Genomic DNA, 21056 nt, shown 5'->3' with positions numbered 1-21056 from the left:
CACACATACGGAAAAGTGTGCCTACCTTGGGATTAATGATTTTTCCTTTGACAAAATTAAACTTGGAGAATGTGTGTTTTGATAGGATTGTACTGGTATGTACTGTACATAACAGTGGAAGGATTTTAATCATTTTATTCAACAAAGTTTTACAAAAAAATATTTGCCATGGACTTTTTGCTGAATGTTCAGGTATGTGTGGTGTCAGGTATATGACCTTAGATTTGTTGTCAGTACCTGGATCAGAAAGAACTAAACAAGATAGTTCTTGTATATCTGCTATTTTGGTGGGGGACTGTGGAAAAAAATAATAGAAATAAATAAAAGAATAAATGTTATAATATTTCAAGTGAAAATTATCCAATAACTGCTTACAGATTTAATCCGATACATTTTGTGTTGTATTAAGGTGGCTGCATTTGTGCAGCCACCTTAATGTGTTAATGGGTATTGAAGTTCTATGAGATTCACACTGCACTGTTTCATCTTTTTTTTTTTCTTTTAAGTATATTTGTATGTGCATGCCACTTTGTGCGTATTGTGTGTGTTGCAGTGTGACAAAAACATCTACAGCAAAGGTGTGAAGGCACTCTCACCTGTCTCAAGCCGGAAGCATACCAGGCATGCACACACTTTTCATGGAGCCACACACACACACAAACACACATACACATGTAAAGTCGCACACATAGACACACTGCTGCATGTGTCATGAACAGATGTGTGAGGAACGACACTGCATCAATTATCCCACCAACTTCACTCAGTAAATTAGAAGGGGATAATTATGTCGTACTTATTTTTCTACCATGTCTATCTTTTTTTTACTTTTTAGTTTTTGGCATGAGTGTTGGCAGTTGTCATGGGATGCATGTAAAATCATCTGTGCAGGTACAAAATGTATAATCTATGCTTTTCCTGTTGGGATTAGCTAAGGATGTTGTGGTACGGCTGTCATAAAGTATTAGGGAGGAGGAAGAGGAACATGAGCAATATGGGACACCTACAACTTTACTGCCAGACCAAATACAAAACACTTGTTCAAATACTGCTTTATAATACAGGTTTTTAATGCACAAAGTTATACTGTTAAACACACACCATGATGTAACACTGTTTAAACACATGAAATACTACATTTATGTTTCTCATTATACAGACTTCAGCAATAAATGCACCTCTTACCCTCTTTCTACACATATTTTCTGTAAATTATTTGCTAACATCTGAAACATTAATTTATATTAGCTTTATCTTCTCTTGCTCACTAAAACTCACATGCTTTCACTTCACTGCAGAGATGGTAATTACAATCGCACTAAATAGGTTTGAACCGTATCAAAAATTAATTAATATCAAATTTATTTGGGTTATCCATTGCTAAAACACATGGTTTTTGCATGCTAATGCCACATATTTTAAAACATTCCTGCAATTCAATTACTTGGGAATATCATTAAAGGCAACAAATTTACAGTTTAATTTGTGTGGACTATTTAAGTCGCTCCAGAGCCACAGAATCCTCTTCCTATGTAAGTGGATTAATTAATTTGAATCAATAAAGTCTCTTAGTCTGGTTGCAACACTCCTCTAAAAAATAACTAACTCAACACAAAGCCTTATCAGCTGCAGTGGAGGTCCAGGCCCTCGCTTTTCAGCTCCAGAAGGAACTTTTGCTCAGACAATTACTGACAAATGATTTCCGCCTGGTTTGATGCTCTTTCTGTGATTTCAGTGTGTGTGGCTGGTTGTTGGGGGGGGGCGCATTTGTTAGTGTAAAATGTATTTTCTTTTTACATAAGTAAAACATTTTATATTTAATTTAGAGCACTGTACTCCTGGTGCTGAAAAACATGTCAAGGTTATTTTTAATGAAAACTCGAACACAAAAGTATGGTTTTTAAATGTTATTTATTTTTTATTCTTAAACAGGATAAACATAAAATTGAAGAAAAGGATCTTAATATATATTGTGTACACCCATTTTACAGTATATTGTCAAGATCCACAGATGATATATATTTATATATATCTATATATATATATATATATATACACACACATATATATATACATATATATATAAAGTGTATATATATATATATATATATATATATATATATAATGTGTGTATATATATATGTGTGTATGTATATATATATATATATATATATATATATATATATATATATATATATATATATATATATATATATATATATATATATATATACAATGTATAGATAGATAGATAGATATTTTACACACAGGTGTATCTAGGGTTCACTTCTCTTTACTCAGCAGTATACAAGCAGCATCTCTGTCATGATATATGGAAATAGTAGCTTTGCATTCACTAAAATTGTCATTAATTAATTGCATTTTTAGTTGTATAGTAATAGTACTTATTTAGATACAACAATATTAAAAAAGTTATTAATTGTACAACTTTTTGAATAACATTAGCATTATTCAACATTTCATGAGTGTTAGTGTATTCATTTACATGATACTGGACTGATGTAAATATTGTCCTAAGTGTAAATATACAATTACAAACTTTACCTCTGAAATGATACAGGTTTTAGTTTTTCAGAGGAATTGAGCACAAATCAGGACAGCTATTTGACTCCACCCACTCCCACTCTATCTCTCCTGCAGGATCAGCCTGTTAGAATGGTAGAAACCCTAAAAACAATATGAATTCTAAAAGTAAAATTACACAGTTTTAAGATGCAGCTGTAGTATAACTCTTAATGTGAGGGGTAGTGAATAAGGTTATGATGAAGTTCTACCACAGTGCTGGTCAGCCAAATGTCACCTCACGTCATTTCATATCTATTTACCCAAATTACAATTTGAGAAACTTCTACAGAGCATTCCTCACGATAGAAAAAAAAACATTTAATAAACACAGAAATCAATCGAATTTTTTTTTCTTTTCAATCAAAAACATGGACGCATTTCAAAAACACTCAAGTATCTAATCGGAGAGAAAATACAAAATCAAGGCTAAGGCTTCAGAAATATATGGATGAAAAGAAGAAGAAAAAAAGATTTTGTGCTAAACAGCAGGAGACCGAGTTGCTCTATGAGTCACTATGACTACCATGCAACATAAAATTCATGTAAAGAACAATATTCAGCCTCCACATGTCAGTGCTGAACATTGGTTTTGCTGTTTTAATGTCATTTTACATTTCTGGAAAAGCATAAAAGTACCTTGCTACGTCTTAACACATAAAACAGCTCCATCCATTCACTTCACATATTTGTGTGCTTCCTTAAACTTGTAAAGGAGATCATTCATGGTATATTTGATTCCTAGTGTCAATTAAGGATTTAGTACAGCTGTCTTTATGAATAAAGATTATGTTTTGTGATTTGTGTCTACTTTCTCTCCTGGATTCTTAGAGGAAAGACCAGTTTAGTTTTGATACTCACAAGGGAGTCAGTCTGAAAATAGTGCTGACAGATGACTCTTATTCATAGACATCCAGAGGGGATTTTGAAGGGTGTGAGAACAAAATACTCACCAGTGCAATAATGTCTCTCCTTAAAAGACAGGTAACAGTATCATATTAGCTAAAGTGTATACCAAAAATGAGCATATATACATGTATGCGTAGTGTAGAGCATGCTCATTGTGGGCCTTTTTGCTTCTCTACAGGTCGCTCTCTGTCTCTTTGCTTCAACCATGGTGAGGAATCTCATGCAGAGGTGTTGCATTTCTGTTTGTGTCAGAAGTCCAGTTGGGAAAATCTGAGCAGTTACAGTTGTTCTCAAACAGAAAGCTGTTCAACATGAAAAACTTGTGACGTGAAGCATTATTTATCAGATAACTCGACTGTGTGTGCACTGACTCTAAGAATGGAAAAAAATAAAAAAAATAAATAAATAAATGTTTTGATGAGGATATGATTACTGAAATGATGAGCTTTGTGGTAAATGGCCCTAGGCAGTGTGCGCTCTCTTCCATAGCTACATACAGTATGTGTTTTACAGTTATACATTTGTGTCGTTGGGAAATTAATGCTTCAATTTCTTCATTTATAATCAGCATTTTATTTTTGACAAAAGGTAAAGATACCATGTTTACTCTTACAACCAAAGCGCAGACTGTAATAAAATTATATTTGTCGCTCAGCAATATCAAACTGTGAGAAATGAGGAATGACACTAAATATAACATGGAGCATTGGTTAAACAGATGGTTACAAAAGGAAGGGTTTTTTTTTTCTGAAGGGGAGACCACGCTTTTGCCTTATTAAACTGTCACATCTGTGTTGTAAAGCTTCAGCCAAACCTGCTCCTTGGAATCTAATCAAAATCAGTGAAATGGAGTTCAGAGGGAGAATATGAAAGGCCTGCAAATATCAGTGAATGTCCTCTACTCTAAGAGGATGCAAAAATGTTTATAAGAGGTGAATACTGCCGCTTTAACTTTTTTTATTTGCTGCAGCTGCATTGGTTCTCTAATGTTTAGTATTTTAATAAGAACAGATCAGCTCCTCAAGGGATTATCTGGAAAATATCACACACATTTTAATATATTATTGTCATATTACTGCTCACAATATGGTTTTTCTTAGGTGAAAAAATATCAGAAGTGTTTTGGAAGGAATGTTCTATTATCCTGTTTATTATAGTAATAAATCAACGTTTATATCTAAATTACAATGACAAGTCACATCATATCGGCAGTAAAAGCATTTTCAAACACTCTATCATTGTATTTTATTGACTTTTTGTCCATGTAATTAAATGCAACTTGCAACTAAAGCTTTAATAAACTTTTTACTGTTTAAATAGTTAATGCGCTTTATTAAGATTATAACATCATGGTAATTTAACTGAAACCACAATCTGCCATAAACTTAACTTATAGTTGTTCTTACTTCTCTCAAGCAATATTATCAGAAACACCACAAAATGGAAAAAATAGCAGTATATATATAAATGTGTGTGTGTGTGGTTTATGTGTTTTGACCAGTCTTTAAGAATGACTGTAGCAGTGAGAAGCATTTAAAATGATTTACATTTTGTACCAGTTCCACAGAATCTCACTAATTACATTGTTTACTCCTAATGATGCCCCAAAAACCTTTCACAGCTAAAGACTTGAATGTTTTAGTTTTTTTGTTGTGAATATTTAATACCGTAAAGCATGCAGTGAGGGTTCAGTGTGAAATTATTATTTAAAGAAAGAAAGAAAGAAAGAAAGAAAGAATAAAATGACTTTCAACTTTCCAGTGTAATTAATTTTGTTTCTGCAAACAGAAGAATAAGAGAAAAAAGATAAAGTAAGCACAGCGGTGCCCTGTACCATTCACTGTCCTTTTAGGAGCTTTTTTTCAATTTGGAGAGAGGTGGGTAGTTGGGCACTTTAACCTAAAACACTGTAAATGGGTGATGCATCAGAGGTGTACTGGCACTCCACATCCATCTACTCAGAACAGCACTACCAGAAACTAACCTCAACCACAATGCCATTTCAAAAATGCTTTTACTCCTCAGTGGCGCTACAAATAGGCAGCAAAGTCTGGACTTGTGAAATGACGGGAAATCAATACTTTAGAATCCAAGCAACTGTAGGAAAAGTAATCAGGAATTAAACTTAGGTCAGAGTAACTAGTCAATGTTGCAGCTATTACACAGTAAGGAAATTAACCATTTCTATTGTTTCTCTTTTTTTAAAAGTGCAATTTCCAATTTCTATCTGGCGGCTTTTTTCCTCCAGAAAACATGTATCTCATCTTATCTTTAGGTTGGGAGAAATAAATGGTTGCTACTGACAGAAAACTACCACTACCATATCCTGTAATGATGGCGAAACTACAACCTGATGTAACCCTAATCCACCAGCAGTGCCAGGGCATATATGGGAGATCCATACATGCGTCTCTATCTTGGTGGATCCATCTGTCAGTCTTCACCGGTGCTTTGCTGCTTTCTGTGGCACATTTGACAGCCCCACGCCTCGCCTAGATTAGAAAATTATACAAATGTACGGGTGGAAAGGTGTAATTGAAGATGGCAAAAGGGCTGATTGGGAGACATTTAAATGATTATTCTCCTCTGTTCAACATGGAGGGCGTGTGGCAGAGGCCACAGAGAGAAGCATTTTCCAATGATTACTGCTCCTGACAGGTGGGTTGACAAGTCTCTCTCTTTTTCTCTCGCCCTTTCTTTCTGTGAATCTATGCCTATAGTGTCAGAGTGTACGGCATGTATATAGGTGTCTCTGCACAGTGTTATAGGTTACATATTCTGCACCAGCTTGTAAAAACTTCTGTGTGTGTCTGCCTGTTTGTGACCATCAGGTTGTGTGTGCATCCATGTGATACTGCTGGCGGGCATGTGTTTAAACCCTGCAGAGCTCCATACACTGAGAAACCAAAACAGACGGAGCTTTACGTCAGACAAATTACAGCACAAGCCACAAATGGCAGCGTCTAATGAAACAAACAAGACACCTTTTAATGAAAACGCTAATTTAAGAACTATCACGCTGTGTTCTGCAATATAAATCACAAACATAAACATAAATCACAGGACAATGCAAAAGTAAAGGGAATGGCACGGCTTTGACATAGGGAGATCCTCCCTTATTATGGTGCATTCAGCCTCTGAATGTATCTAATGAATATGTACATAAATAGGAACCTGTCTTTATTACTAAAGGCAAAAAATATGTGCATACATATGTAGAATCCAAATGAATTTAGCACAGGTGTATAACACTGGTAAAGGCATTGATTTAGAACTAATCAAATTTTGTTTATTAAGAAAATTGGCCTCCATTTCTGTGTGTGTGTGTGTGTGTGTGTGTGTGAAGGAAATAGATTTCTGCTTGTTTTCCTCATTTTCTGCAGTCGACAACAAATCACCTGCTGTAAAAACATAAAAATCCCACCACAACAAATATTAATGGCTTTATTTTAATTCTTACCCAATCTACAGTAACATTAGACATATACATAACAGCTATACATTAAATCAAGGATACTTTTTTTTTTAAAGTGTTTCTGTATTTTTTTAACCAGGTTGCAACTTCTGTTCCATTGCATGCGTGGCAGCTATACACTACAGGCTGCAATAAAAAAAAAAACAAAAACCCTGACATATCACTTTTTCCCCTAACACAGTCAGAAGTTTTCTATCTATGTGGTCTGAGTCAGAGTTGTGTTCTCTCATGTTAAATGGAGTTGACAGAGGAGCCAGGCAACACCCTAAACCTCTGGTCTGAGACTTTGTTTTCTCTGGGCATCAAAGCACTGTACTTTGGTCTGTGAACTATGGCTCTGGCTGTATCATTACACTCTCTTACGTCGTACGTTTGACAGAAGTGTTTCACTCATTTGTCATCATCAGTACCGTCATCATAATCTGAAAGGTCAGTCCGAGATGCCGGGGTATGAATTGATCTTGGAGCTCGTACAGTTCCATTGCAGACGTCGCTCCATCCACAAACTGACAGAAGGGGTTTGCAATTTATGTAGCTGAAAATATTACAATGAGGCAATTTTATTAATTAAAACCTGAATATAAATGTCAGTTCACTATGACTTCACAGTTACTGGGAAATGAGCGAGGCAGTTATTGGTGCCTAACAGACTACTACTACTACAAATCTACTTAACAAATACACAGGTTGGAAGACTCAAAAGAGGGAGAATTTCCACTTAAGTGTGTAATAAGATGTAGTTTTTTAATGTCATTCAACTGATGAAGGAGGATGACAGTAGTGACAACTCTTTCTCCTCCCACTGGTTTGGTATATAATGTAACATTCATTCTTTTCAACAACTCCTTGCACATGATTCCATGATATTTTTCCCTGAAAATGTTGCTTATATACTGATTTCTGGATATACTGAGCAAAAGGATTTTTCCACAAACATTTCACAACATTAATAAGACTTTCCATATAGTTCCACGTGCTTTTTGTAGAGTCGTAGACTTGGTTTGAGACTGTAAACAGTGTGCATAAATGTAAATATTTTTTACAAACAGTGCTGCATTACAATAATCTACCACAGCTGTTTTACATAAAAACTGAACAATTTATTAAGGAACAAAGCCGTTCTTCATAGTTGCATGCACTTGTGTGACAAACATATCTGGTAATAACACAGTATGTAATGCTCTGATTCAACCAGCTAAGGATCAACTCCTTATGCTGATACTAAATTTAGCTGTACTTTGAAAAATACACTAATAGGAGATTTTATGCTTGGCATGTTTTCAAAGGAAGTCAGGATCATACACCGAGTTAATATGGCATTATTGAACCACACTGCATGCAGTTAAGTTAGGTTCAAATGGCATCATGAGTTCATCACTCTATCAGTTCCCAATGGCTTTTAAGTCAAAATACCCACTATGGAGGTTTACTCAGGGGTAAAAACACTCTAAGAGTAATATGGGGAGAAAATGAGAGTAAATGCATTGAGATTCAATTAAATAATGTAGTTACAGTATCCAATGCTCGTGATTAATACTTAAAGCGTGAATATTAATCAAGTGTTCGCTTATGATATTGAGAGTGTTGTCCAGTCGACTTTAAAAGCTTAAGAGATGTGGTTAATCAAGAAGTCATCCTATTTTTTGCTCCGTCGTACTCTGCTGCTAATATCTTTGACATTTTCCTTAAATTGCAGATATGGGGCTGACGTTTCAATTGGACCTCCCGTCACTTTAAAGACGATGCCTTAGGCTGTAGTGTAAAACACAGAAAGAGGAGAGGAGGGGAGGAGAGGAGAAGAGAGGAGAGGAGAGGAGAGGAGAGGAGACTTACCGCTGAACAAAATCCTCTCAAGGTTTCCGAGACCATAACATTATATATGTTTGATTTATTAATTAATAATTAATTACACTGTGTACTGCTTATATTGCAGAAAGGCCCTTCCTCCCAATATGCACTTAGCTCTCTGGAAACTCAGAGAGAGAGGGAGAAAAAATGAGGGAGATTAATGTGGAAGTTAAGGCAAAAACAGACCAGTGAGTGCAAGGGTAACTGCTTCGCTTTGTTACCATGGCCACCTGAAAATGCATTCTGCTTTTCTCCAACATAAGAGAGGATGAACTACAGGAGAAGTAAAAAATGTCTTTGACAAATCTGAACATTCCATCCATTCTTCTGTTAGACTTCTATAGAGGATTGTAAAGAGTTTGTTGTCCTTGTTTTTAGGTTTAAATTGTATGTTGTTTCTGAAATTCAATTGTCTAGAGTGTGTAACTGTGCCATCTTTTGATAATGTACAATGTGGTGTTTACTTTGCAAGTGTCTGAAGAAAAAAGAAACCTGATGAAAAATGTCAGACTGGACTTACAGAAGGAACAGTGTGGAACAGAGTGTTAGCCGGGGCACCAGTCATAATCCACCCTTCAAAAGAGCCAGATGGAGAGGGTAAAGTTTCAGTCAAAATATTGTTTTTGGATTGAGGTGTGCGCTCGCTCGCTCGCTCTCGTACTGTCTCAATCACTCTATGTCCTTGTCTTTCCCGATCTTTCTCTCTTGTACTCTCCAGCTCTCTTTGTAGCCCTCCTCCTGCTGTGCTTTATCAGATCCTGTCACAGGGGGGGCCTCTTATAAAACCAACAGAGCTCATCAGGATAGCGCTCCAGAGTACCGGTTCGGTCAGCCCTCGTTAATCTGCTGTGGTCCAGGTCGGGTTAAGGCCTAGACTGGTATTTGTCAAGCATATCTGATCTGGAGTGCTGGTTTAAAGTCGGTACTCCAAATCCTTTTCATTGAGAGTGATTCCTGATGAAAACAAAGGTTAAAGGTACCTGAGTAGGGGTCTCTAAATCAGCAGTCTTACCCTGAAACGCTTAATAAACATACAGCCCCTGGGTATGTGTCTGGGCTGGTGGGGCTGTGGGGCAGAAAGGTATGTGCTTAGTGGTGATTGTACGCCGCGGCCTCCCCTCATTCTCTGAGGCCAAACACACAGAGCGACCTTGTGTGGAGCAGAGGGCTGGGCAGACACGCTGAAGTCAGCTCACGCCATGTACTGCAATGTGGGCAAAAGAAAGGAAGTAAGGATCCTTCTGGATTAGACACAGATATTCAACCAAAGTGTTGCTTCTCCAGTTTGGTGCATTCTGATTATTTTACAAGAAACTTGGAAAACAAACATGTGCATGTGTTTTTACAAGTGTTTCTCAATATTATCAGCTCTAAACCAGATTGTCGGGTTGATGCACTACCGCAGGAGTTATGTAATCCTTGTGGGTTCATTATAACAATATGTTACTGTACAAAAATTATGTGCATCAATCATTAATGTTTAATATGCTTACATTTCTGGTTGACTTAATTAAGAGGAAAAAAACAAACAGTGAAAGGAGTTTTTACTGGTTCTTGTGACAGACTGCCACGCTGCTCTACATTTTTCTCTCCATGGCTCTGCCTCACTCGAACAGGAAGACTTAAGTCCGCTGTCCCTTCAATTAGCTAAAGCGCAATTAGAAGAAAGAGACAGTGAAAATGCCCTCTCACCAGGCCTCTGCTGGCAAGGCAGTGCATTAGAGATATTCAGCCAAATCACACAGTACGGCAAAGTGTTCTGTGTATTGTTCGGGTTCAGCATGACAGGTCACAATATTCAGTATGTTAAAGTTGTTTTGAACAGGACCCGACCCCCTTCTCATAATTCAATTACCTCCTGCCAGTGTCCATTAACCACCAGCTAAGCCCACCTCACTGAATTCCAGTCCATGAGATCATCGCTAACATCAGAGCGGGCAGACGCTCATCCTGCAAGGTACAAGAGAACAGGTAGAGATGTTCACAGAGATTTCCCAAAATAAACAGATTAGTTGATTATCTGTGCCCAGAATCATGTAAACAATACAAGCAAATCAATACAAAATATATTTCACTGTCAGAAGTGTGAAAACCTGTCATCAAGGGAATGCCGTTGTTTTATCGCCTCTCGTGGTGGTTTTCTTCTTTTAGATGTATTCTGGGAAAACACCAATCTATATTCTACTCATCTTTCCTTAATATCATCAATTTCCATTATATCCAATTGTTTGATTTAACAGGGATATATAGAGCACTAATTTGAGAGTATTATTCAGTGTCATTATGTGTATTAGATTTTGGCATCAGGTGACTGTGACTGGAAAACACTTGATAAAAATACAATTATCCCGGTGCCACCTTCACAAAATTCTGCTAATGTGAAAACAGTCAGAGTGGATATTGCGCTACAAGTTTGTTGATACTACTGAATGTATCATTTAGCAGCTAAATGACTTACAGTTGGGATGCCAGCAGCTTAGGGAAACTCAAAACTTGTCTTTTGGAAGGAGATGGTTGATTTTTATCAGTAATTTGTGGAAAAAAACTCGACATTTCCTAAGCATTGTGGTTCTTTGAAAAACCAAGACTGTAGGCGGATTTTAGTCATAGATATACTTAGTTAAATGAGCTTATAATTACCAAATTATAGGTGTATACCACTGCACCTGGTATTTTCACATTTGACAAGATGCTATCAAAGGCGGCTAATCTTTTCCCTTGGATTATTTATTTATGATTCACATGCTGGTTATGAATGGAGTTACAGTATGTGTTACAGCTAAAGGTATTTAATTTGTTTTGCCCTTGTGATACTCTAGGTCATCAAATTAAGGGAAAAAAAACTTCTATTTGTGCTCTCAATCATGAATCATCTATAATATTAGTCTGAGAGTTCTGCTCCATTTAAAGTAATATGTGTTTTTTCTCACAGGAAATGTTTAGAAGTTTAATATCCAGCTACACCCATAACAGTTTTGTTACTAATGAATATATAAAATCCAAAGAATGTTGTTGAGGTGGGTTGCATGAAGGGGAAACAAGGGGGGGGGGGGGGGGGGGGGCGTCTTTTTTTGCCACTGTGAAGATGGCAGCATTCTTGCAGGGGCAATAATCCAGGGCATATATGCCAGTGCTGACAAAGGTCTGGAGCTGGTAAGTGTGTGTGTGTGAGGGTTACTGATCCCTCGGAGGCTAAATTTATCCAGGAGTGATAGGGACAGGTGGATTGAGCTGGGACAGAGGAGTAGGGGTGGGCTGTGTTTGGGGGGTGAGGGTGGTTGGAAAGAACCAGACCTGGTTTCAGTTTAGACAGAGATCGGGGGCAAAAACACAACCCAAATCGGGGGTTTCTATTCAAAGCCAGCTGGTCTGGCTTTATTACATGCGGGACATCTATTTTAGGGAGTTTGTTGGTGTTTTCTTGTTTTCTTTTCATCAGATACGCCTTTTGTATTCCTTTCTTTTTATTTTTTAATCTGAAATGTTCAATTGAGTTGGGCCTCAGCTGGTGCTGTAGGGTGTAACTTCCTGGGGAAGCAGAGAAACGGCACGGGTGAGTTTTCTCAGCACACCTATTCCCCTTTTTCCTCTTCTGTCCATTTTGTTCTGTCAGTGGAAAACCTGTCTTCATGGGTATTTCAAAGTCATGAAGTAGGACATGACATGTTAAACAGTTTAGGCCGTAATGTGGATATTTGAGCCAGTCCATGCTTCTGAACTTCTTTTATGTTGAAATGTTGTTTCCTAATTGTCTCATTATAACGCTGCTATATTGAGTGGATGATGTCTTTGTGATGTAGCACCACACAGAAATAGCCATACAACTGTGAAGGCCAAACGATAGACTTAACTAGTGTTTACTTTGAGCTGTCCTTGTGCTTGACAAAGACACCAGAGAAGCGCTAAAGTAGGAGTCAGGTCCCAGCTGTTGTCGATCACCTCCGTGGAACCGTGTGTGTTTACTTTTAAGTCTACATTTTTATTCCTCCTAGGCGATACAAATGGTTTGAGTCGCTGAAGTGGAAATTTATATTGTGTATATTTCTGTTTCTAATTTTTCACAGTCAGTTTAGGTTACTGGTACTTTAATGGTAATTGCTTAGAACATGTCACTGCACAATCTGGAATTATCAGTGAGAGAAAAGAACCTTAACATGCTGTTTGCTTTAGGAATGAGTCATTCCCTCAAGGTAGCTACCTAAGTGGCAAATACACATTTTAGTAGCAGTATGCGTCACACAATTTGGTGCTGAATTAAGACAGGCTGGGGAAAACTTTGAGAATAGGGAGAAACTTTTGTCATATTAAATGAACACAAAGAGGTTTATTCGAAGCAAAATGGTTTTGCAGTAGCCATTAACAGAAGAAAGAGTCTCTGCTGCAGGGCACTTGTCCCAAAACAACCAAATGGAATTTCTAACTGAAACAAATGCTTTGTTTGAATGTAATGAATGGTGAAATATTTTTTTTCAGCATTTTCCTTTTACTTTTGATGTAACTGCTGCTTTTGGATGAAATGATAGAAGTTATATTATTCCTGAATGTGATATTCTCAGAAATCATGATGTATGTCCTCTTTAAAAAAAAATAACTTTAATATAAAACAAAATAAATAAAATGTAAACCAAGACATAAGTAAAACAGTAATTTGCAGTGCAAGTTTAGGCTTGGCCTCACATCCCTTACTTCATACCTGGGAAGAGTTACAGTTCTCTTGTTATTAATCCAAAGAGGCAGGACCTGAGAAACTTTGACCCAGTTTACAGGAACCGCTCAGTCCTCACTTATTAGCTTTTTTGCCCCTGAATTCCACTGCTTTGATGGTCAGCGGAGTTGAGGAAACACGTTGTTTTCTTTCTCTGTAGGGTGGCGAGCGTTCTTACGCATTTGCCTCTCTGCCTTTGAAACTCACCTCATCCTGTCGTCTTACCTAACACTCGACTATTAGTACGATTGTTGCGATCCTTTTTGTTCTATTATGAGTAGTATAGAGTTACTTTTGTTTGTATTCTCTGCCAGAGTTTTAATATATATGCTAAGATCTATTTTAATGAAAGCGGTGGAAGTCATAATGTTAATGGTATACATACTTTAATAGTTACTTAAAGTGAAGAAAAATGACTTATAGACTTGTTTCAGCTTGTTTATTTCTTACTGAATTTATCTCACTTTTTGTGGTATCTGCTCGTGTTTTGTGTAAATTAATAGGATGGTTAGGATACAGCTTAGAAGTAATTTGCTGTTTGTTTATTCTATAATGACTGCTGACAGATGAATGACAGTAGTTAGTAGTTTCCATGGTTATTTGGTGGTACCTCACATCCAGATGCTGGTGAATTTTCAAAGCTAATGTTTCTGTAGAAAGTGCATTTCATTTTTAAACAAATTATCACTGAACCAAGACTTATTACACATATGGAAGCAGTTTCACTTTGGATGGTATGGAAAGGACAACTATCTTTGTTCCACTGTAATGACTTACAGAAACAGCGTAGTACTTTTGCTCTTATTTTTTCCACTTTTCATTCTACTCTACTGTCTTTATTATTTAATTTTGGAAGATTTCCAGCAGAGGCCCAGGCTTCTGTATGAAAACTCTCCTTCCATCTACCCCCTTGAGCACTGTTGAGGCCAGAAAACAGTATGACGCTCCGCCGCCACTATAGAGTGCCTACCAGGGCTGCCTAAATCTACAAAACACAAGCGCAGGCGTGAGGCAGCTCTTTTGATCTGCAGCTAATCTCAGTTGCCTGCCTCCCCTCTGATCATGTCTGAATAAGAATGAGTCGGGGGTTATCCTGGAGGCACAAAGAGCTTTAGACTCTGCCGCTCTTCTGCCGAGCTCCGTCGCACAACGCGGGCTTGCACCGATGGTCGCTAGGCCTCGCTATCGCGCATCAGAGCAGGGGAACCCTCATTTAGACACACATTATATTCCGCTCTACTTGCTTTTCTTCACAGTGAGATGCTATCAGCTGCTTGGGGAGAGTGTGGGAGAAGTTGCATAGCCATGCTGAGTGATCTTTAATTGTCAAGGGAGTTGGTTAAGGTCAACAGCTGCAGGAGGGACGTCTGCTGTGTAATGTTACAGGAGTTGGAAGCAGTGATGACAGTAGACATTGTGTAAGAACTACTTTTATTACCACATACACACTAGACCCCAGAAAGTCAAATAAGTCATTCTAGTCCATTGCAAAGGAAAGTTAAACTATCAAACAGCAAATGACAGATAATAGTGTCATTTGTCTCAATAATGTCTTCAGTAGAATCCCAATCTTCTTTTGGACTACGAGCAGAACTTCTGAAATCAATGACAAAATCAGTTTGAGATCTAATGCCTGATCTAGAGATGATGTAAGTCTAGTTCTGTAATACTGCTGACCTGTATATTTTGGAGTGGTGTTCCCCTTTTTGCTTTTTTTTTTTTTGTTGCATGAAACTAAAGTTTCCCAAAGAAGAAGTCTCTCAAAATGGATTTCAGTCCGTGATCTAAATAAAGTCGCCAAATTTTCTTCATACATTTTTACTCTTTCTCTTACATTTGACTTAATCTTTCTCTCTTTATTTATTTATTAAGGATCCTACAGCTATTCTCTCAGGGGTCCTTACAATAATCTTTACAGCTAGTCAATGCAAATAACATACAATATAATCATACAAAACAATTTTTCACATACAACATATCACGAAAGAAAATAAACAACAGACAAAATACAGACACGACAGCTCTTTTAGGTCAGTAGCGGTATAGTATATACAGAACATATATTCAGTTAGCCCAAGGATCAATCATTTATGGTCAATAGATGCTTCTTGACCAACTTCTTGAATTTCATTTTACAGTTTTCTTTTGTGATGTGTTCTGGTACTTTGTTCCATTCTTGCATAGCTCTGTATATTACCATTCGTTTCATTGTGTTTGTTCTTGATTTTGGTAGTGTAAAATAACCTCTGGTCATCTGACTGGTTGCATAGCTATGTCTATCTGAACTAAAATAAACATTTTTGTACAAGATGGATGGTTTTTTTGTTATAATAATATTTCTAAAGAAAACCAGTTGTGAATAAAGTAATCTTTTTTTTTTTTTTTTTTAACAGAGAGCCAGTTCAGGTGGTTATGCTCGCATTAGTCTTTATTTCTTTGTAAAAGTCTGTAAGTTTTTATGTAATTGTGTATTTTTTAAATTACACATAAATCATATATATCAAACATATATGTGAAGAAATCAGAGAAGGTAACAGGTGATAAAACCTGTCTAAATATGCTGCCTTGGTTCTCAAAGCTAAAAACATGTCATTGTATGTACTGTATCCTTCCAAATGGGTTAAATAGGTTTGGGTGGGTCAAAAATGTAAGAAGACCAGAGATTGGGTTTTAAAAAAAAAAGAATTAGAAGTTGTGTCTAGGAGATGTCGGTCATTCTTAAAAGAAGCATTGCCTGTTCTTTGCTATACCTTAAATCATGCTGATGGTGAAATTTGCTCAGAGGTAGATATATTCCTGTGTTGCATAATTAACACTAACTGTTTATACAGAGCTTTTACACCCTTTCAAGAAACACCAGTGGGCAGGCTGTGAAGAGAGACAAAAATGAAAAAAGAAAACTGAACTGGCATCTCCCCTTTACAGGCACAATTAGAGAAAGGGCAGCACGAACAATGAAATAACTGTGCCTGTGTTGGAGAAGTTCAGAGGGAATTACTTTCCAACCTTTCAAAAGGAGGAAAAATCATTAGCAGAAAGTGATTTTTTTTTCCACCCATCACATGAAGCGATCTGGTTGAAACAAAGGGAATTTTGAGCCAGTGCTACAGAGTCAGACTGTGTTGCAGTTACACACAGGGAGCTATGAAGGGAGTGAGAGAAGTGCCAGTTACAGTGCAGGGAGTTAAAAGTAAACAGGAAGGGATTATGTTATGAATGGAACATGATATGTAAGTTCTCTTTAAAATAATATGACTAGATTTTCATTGACCGACTGATAATTCAAGGTCAAAAGTTTCTGAGTGGGGATACATCCAGTAAATGTGGACTATTAAACAGTTTATGTGCTGAGAAGGATGCAGAGCTCCCCTGCAGGCTGCACACTTAATTACATAGCACTGTTGAAGTGCACCTCATTTCTGCAGACAAAATGTGTTTTTTTGTTTTACATGTCTTCAATGACGTTAATAAAGGAGTAAAATGTATATCAGTGTCAATGCATATGTAAAACAATGTATTCTTAAAGAATACAATATTGAATATTATGTTTATTAAATGTGTGATGAAGATTTATTTTTCAAAGTTGCACCGAAATCCTATATTTGATTTGTTAAATATTCATTGTGATTAATTACACGCTCAATGCATTGGACCAAACAAATCTAAATAACTAATGGATTATACATAATAGTATCACTGTTAGATTACCAACAATCAAATCATTCCTCATCAATCATTTGGTGTGGCATATGTGCAATTTAAAACTTTTATGTGTCATGTGTGAATTTTTAAACATGCACAAATTAGGCGTGTGGGTGTTTGTTCATCTCACATATACACGGTGGTATCACAAAGTGTTGAAGCAACAGGTCTGATCCGCGGCTCAGCCAGAGGCAGCGTGTCTGTGCTGCTCAGTGCAGTCACAGGACCATGGTGCTTTTCCTATGATGTAACTGGAGCATCAGGCAGAACAAAGGGAGAGCTTGTTGTTCAGCTTGTGCTTCATGCATAATGCATAAAAGGTGTACGACAGAATACTGTTGGTTAAACACGACACATGCAAATCACCAATGCTGTCTCTTTTTTGACAGCCATTAGGGTTGTAAAGATATTTTGACCACGTGCATGATTTAACCGAAGAGGATAGTTTTCTGAAACTGAACTATGGAGGACAAATATGAAATGTTCCGGTGTATATGTTGACCAGAACAAGTTTACAATCCAAACCCCATAGTGCACCCCACTGTGGAATATAGTCATATTCAAATAAACCCTGAACTTTTTTTTTTTATCCTTTTCTTTTCTTGCTGTGAAAGATTGTAAAATAAAAAAAATTAAGTTTGAGTTTGCTATCTAATTCCAAGCATTGTTTTAGTTTAATTTTAGTTTAATTTATTGTACCGTCATGTAAAAGGCAGTGGTATGTAGTATTCACATGTGGGAAATGTGTGTACATCAATCTGTCAATATAAATATAATTTTTTTTTTCTTTAAATACATTTACAATTCTGAATAGGTACATGTTGTTATATTTGCAATAGAAAAGCAGATTTACAGCTTTCACTCAAGAAATAAAATTGTCTACAAGTTAAATTTAGAGGAAAGGACACCTTTATATAACAGAAGCTCATTTGACTATACAAATAAATACTTCCCAAGAATTTTGAATTTCTTTGTTTTATGTATTTTCTAATATGAGGACATATGCTTTCAGTTAATTAAAGCTGATTTTCTCACCTTTGCTCCCCTAATTATTCTGTACAGTGGAACAATTCTTCCAACTGTAATTACTGATGATATTGCCCTCTGAGTTTCATTATAAACCTTATTAATAAGGTGCTCCAAATCATGAGTAATATAACACATTGGATGACTTACACAAAGACCAAATGCCGATCGGCAAGAAAATGTCTCGCATCTCTCCAGAAAATTGAGAGATGACTGCGAAGGCAGCAGGTATGTTTTCCCAGAGAAATGAGCTCAACTGTTCAGGCTGATTAAAAACTACACAATATGGATTTAATGATAATAGGAACAAGAAATGAGTGTACAGTGATATGGAGTAGTAGTGAGGAGTTAGGCACAAAAAAGCACAAAACATTATTCACACAATATGAACAGTATCACACATGCCCAGACTTACAATATGGATGCATGTGTTAGATTTAAAACTATCACTCTGAAATCAGTTATCATACTGTATCAAAATTTCATTATTGTAATACCTTCGTTCCATGTGTTACAATTATTATCTTCAATTATTCTTTAATTTATGCCAGATTCTGTTGTGAAATGAATACGTGAGACAGAATTTAAGATGATTTAAGGCCTTTTTGGAGGCTCTTTGTAATGATAAACATACAATTCTTGACAAATGAATATCATCACAATGTAATTGTATTTCAAACTAAAATGGGAATTAGCAGTGCATTTTAAACATCCATATCAAATCTAACTGCAACGCACACACACACACACACACACACACACATACACACACACCTCTAAAGGGGTAAGATCTATAGAGCCCCAGCTGAGTCTGTGACTGTAATTGGCCTGCAGGTCTTTCTGTGCCCCCTGTGAAGAGTTTGGTAATCACATCATGTAGCATCAATCCACTGTCACTGCTATAAAACGTCTCTCAAATTCATTAGGGAAGAAATGTAAAAAAAAAAAAGTGACTGAAACGGTAAATACTATATAAGGCTGGAAGCATTCTCAGAAATATCTGACACACGACAAATACTCCATGTGTCTTGTAGTGCTTCTGTAATAGCTGGCTAATTCTCAAGAGCAGGAGCAGCGAGGCAGAGTGCTTGACAACATCATCTACTGTGACAGGCAGATTGTGTTTTCACGTGAGCATGATCGACAACAGATTGCACTGAGCCCAGGCTGTTCCTGTTTGCCCTGGAAATGTGTTTGTGTTTATCTTTTGCTTGAGAGAGGCATTCCTTTCTTTCTCTCTCTGTTACAAAAAAACACACATTTTCAGGAGAGCTGCTCTTCATGTGTATGTGTGACACATGCTGTGAAGTGACTGCCAGAAGAGGCTTAAGAAACAATCAGAACAAGATCAATATCAGCAAACCACACTTATGTGTTTGACTTAACATCCAGTCTCAGTTTCCCTGTTCTCTTTATGCGCAGATGATGCCAAACCTCACAAAATTGCATTTACCCAAAGTGTTTGTGTGTGTGGATATACACTGTGACATTTTTTAAATTACATAATTGTTTTGGCAAACTGTTGATTTTTCTTCGCCGAGCTTTGATGAGGCTTTCAACCTACACTTGAATGTACTCATACAGACACACTGACATATTCACAATGTAAATCTGAAACAAATGGAGGAGGGACAACAGCTTTTGAGTTAAGCAGACAAAGTTGTGGATGACAAACTAATAATGTAGTTTTCTAGATTTAATTAAAAAGAAGATAGTTTGGCTTATGAATGCGCAAATGCCACAGCCTACAATTCGTAACCTGAAACAAACTCAGGTTGTTTTCACATACTTGTGCTTTGCGTATCTAAATTTAAATTAGTTAACTGAGCAAAGGAATAATGTGACACTGAATGAAACTATATAACGTAGTAATAATAAGGCTGTTATGCTTAGAGCTGTTTGCACTGTAGATTTCGCCACAGACCACTGCTTGTAGTCTCAAGAGCAAAATATACAGTAGGTCTTCCCTACTTTGCATTAGATGTGTGAGCATAGAATGAGGCTTTTAGTATGCCTTCACTATAAGTTTATCCCTGTAGACAAGTCAGACAGTCATTTATGAATATGCATGAGCTAGTGTTTGCCTCATTTAATGATTTTATACCATTCAAATATATTCAGTCCACCTCCCCCCATTTATTTCTCTGTATTTCATATGGCTGTTAAACACACACACATACACACGCACATACAAAGATGGATCCTGCACACTGTGAAAGGTGCATTCACATACATGCAGACAATTACCATTTCACTGGCAGGTTCTCTCTCTTTTCTCCTCCTGATAGTTTCCTATGTTACTTATCCCACAAGGTGCCAACCAAGACAACCTCAAGCATTGTGAACATTGAACGGACCTCTCAGACGAATCACTAAAAGACAGCACAGAAAGCTACAAGACTGTGGGCACGCAAGACGGCAGAAGAAGGAACACTGAATGTGGTACGTAAGATCATGCGGGCACCCAAAGGTGTCAATGACAATGACACATTTCATGCGATTGCCAGTAGCACATGCTGAAAGGAGGAGATTGGCTTTTAAGTGTGTCATGTCTGTACATTTCATTCTGCCTGATATCTGATGCTATTGATATTTGCCATGTTGCATTTATGAAGCCACTATGTCAAACAGACTACACCTTATTGATTATTACAGCGATCTGGGGGCCAGAGGAAATGCTATTAAAGATTAAAGGGTCAGGTGATGTGAAGGTGGTATCCTGAGTCATCAGACACCAGTGGTTTCAGTTACAAGCTGTAATGTCCATCCGTCAAGCAGATTAGCCAGCTTGATTTATTTATTAACTGA

The sequence above is a fragment of the Sphaeramia orbicularis genome, chromosome 9 (genome assembly GCF_902148855.1).
Source record: "Sphaeramia orbicularis chromosome 9, fSphaOr1.1, whole genome shotgun sequence".
Classification (NCBI taxonomy): domain Eukaryota; kingdom Metazoa; phylum Chordata; class Actinopteri; order Kurtiformes; family Apogonidae; genus Sphaeramia; species Sphaeramia orbicularis.
The sequence above is the reverse complement of the archived record's forward strand: the minus strand, read 5'-3'. Positions refer to the sequence as shown.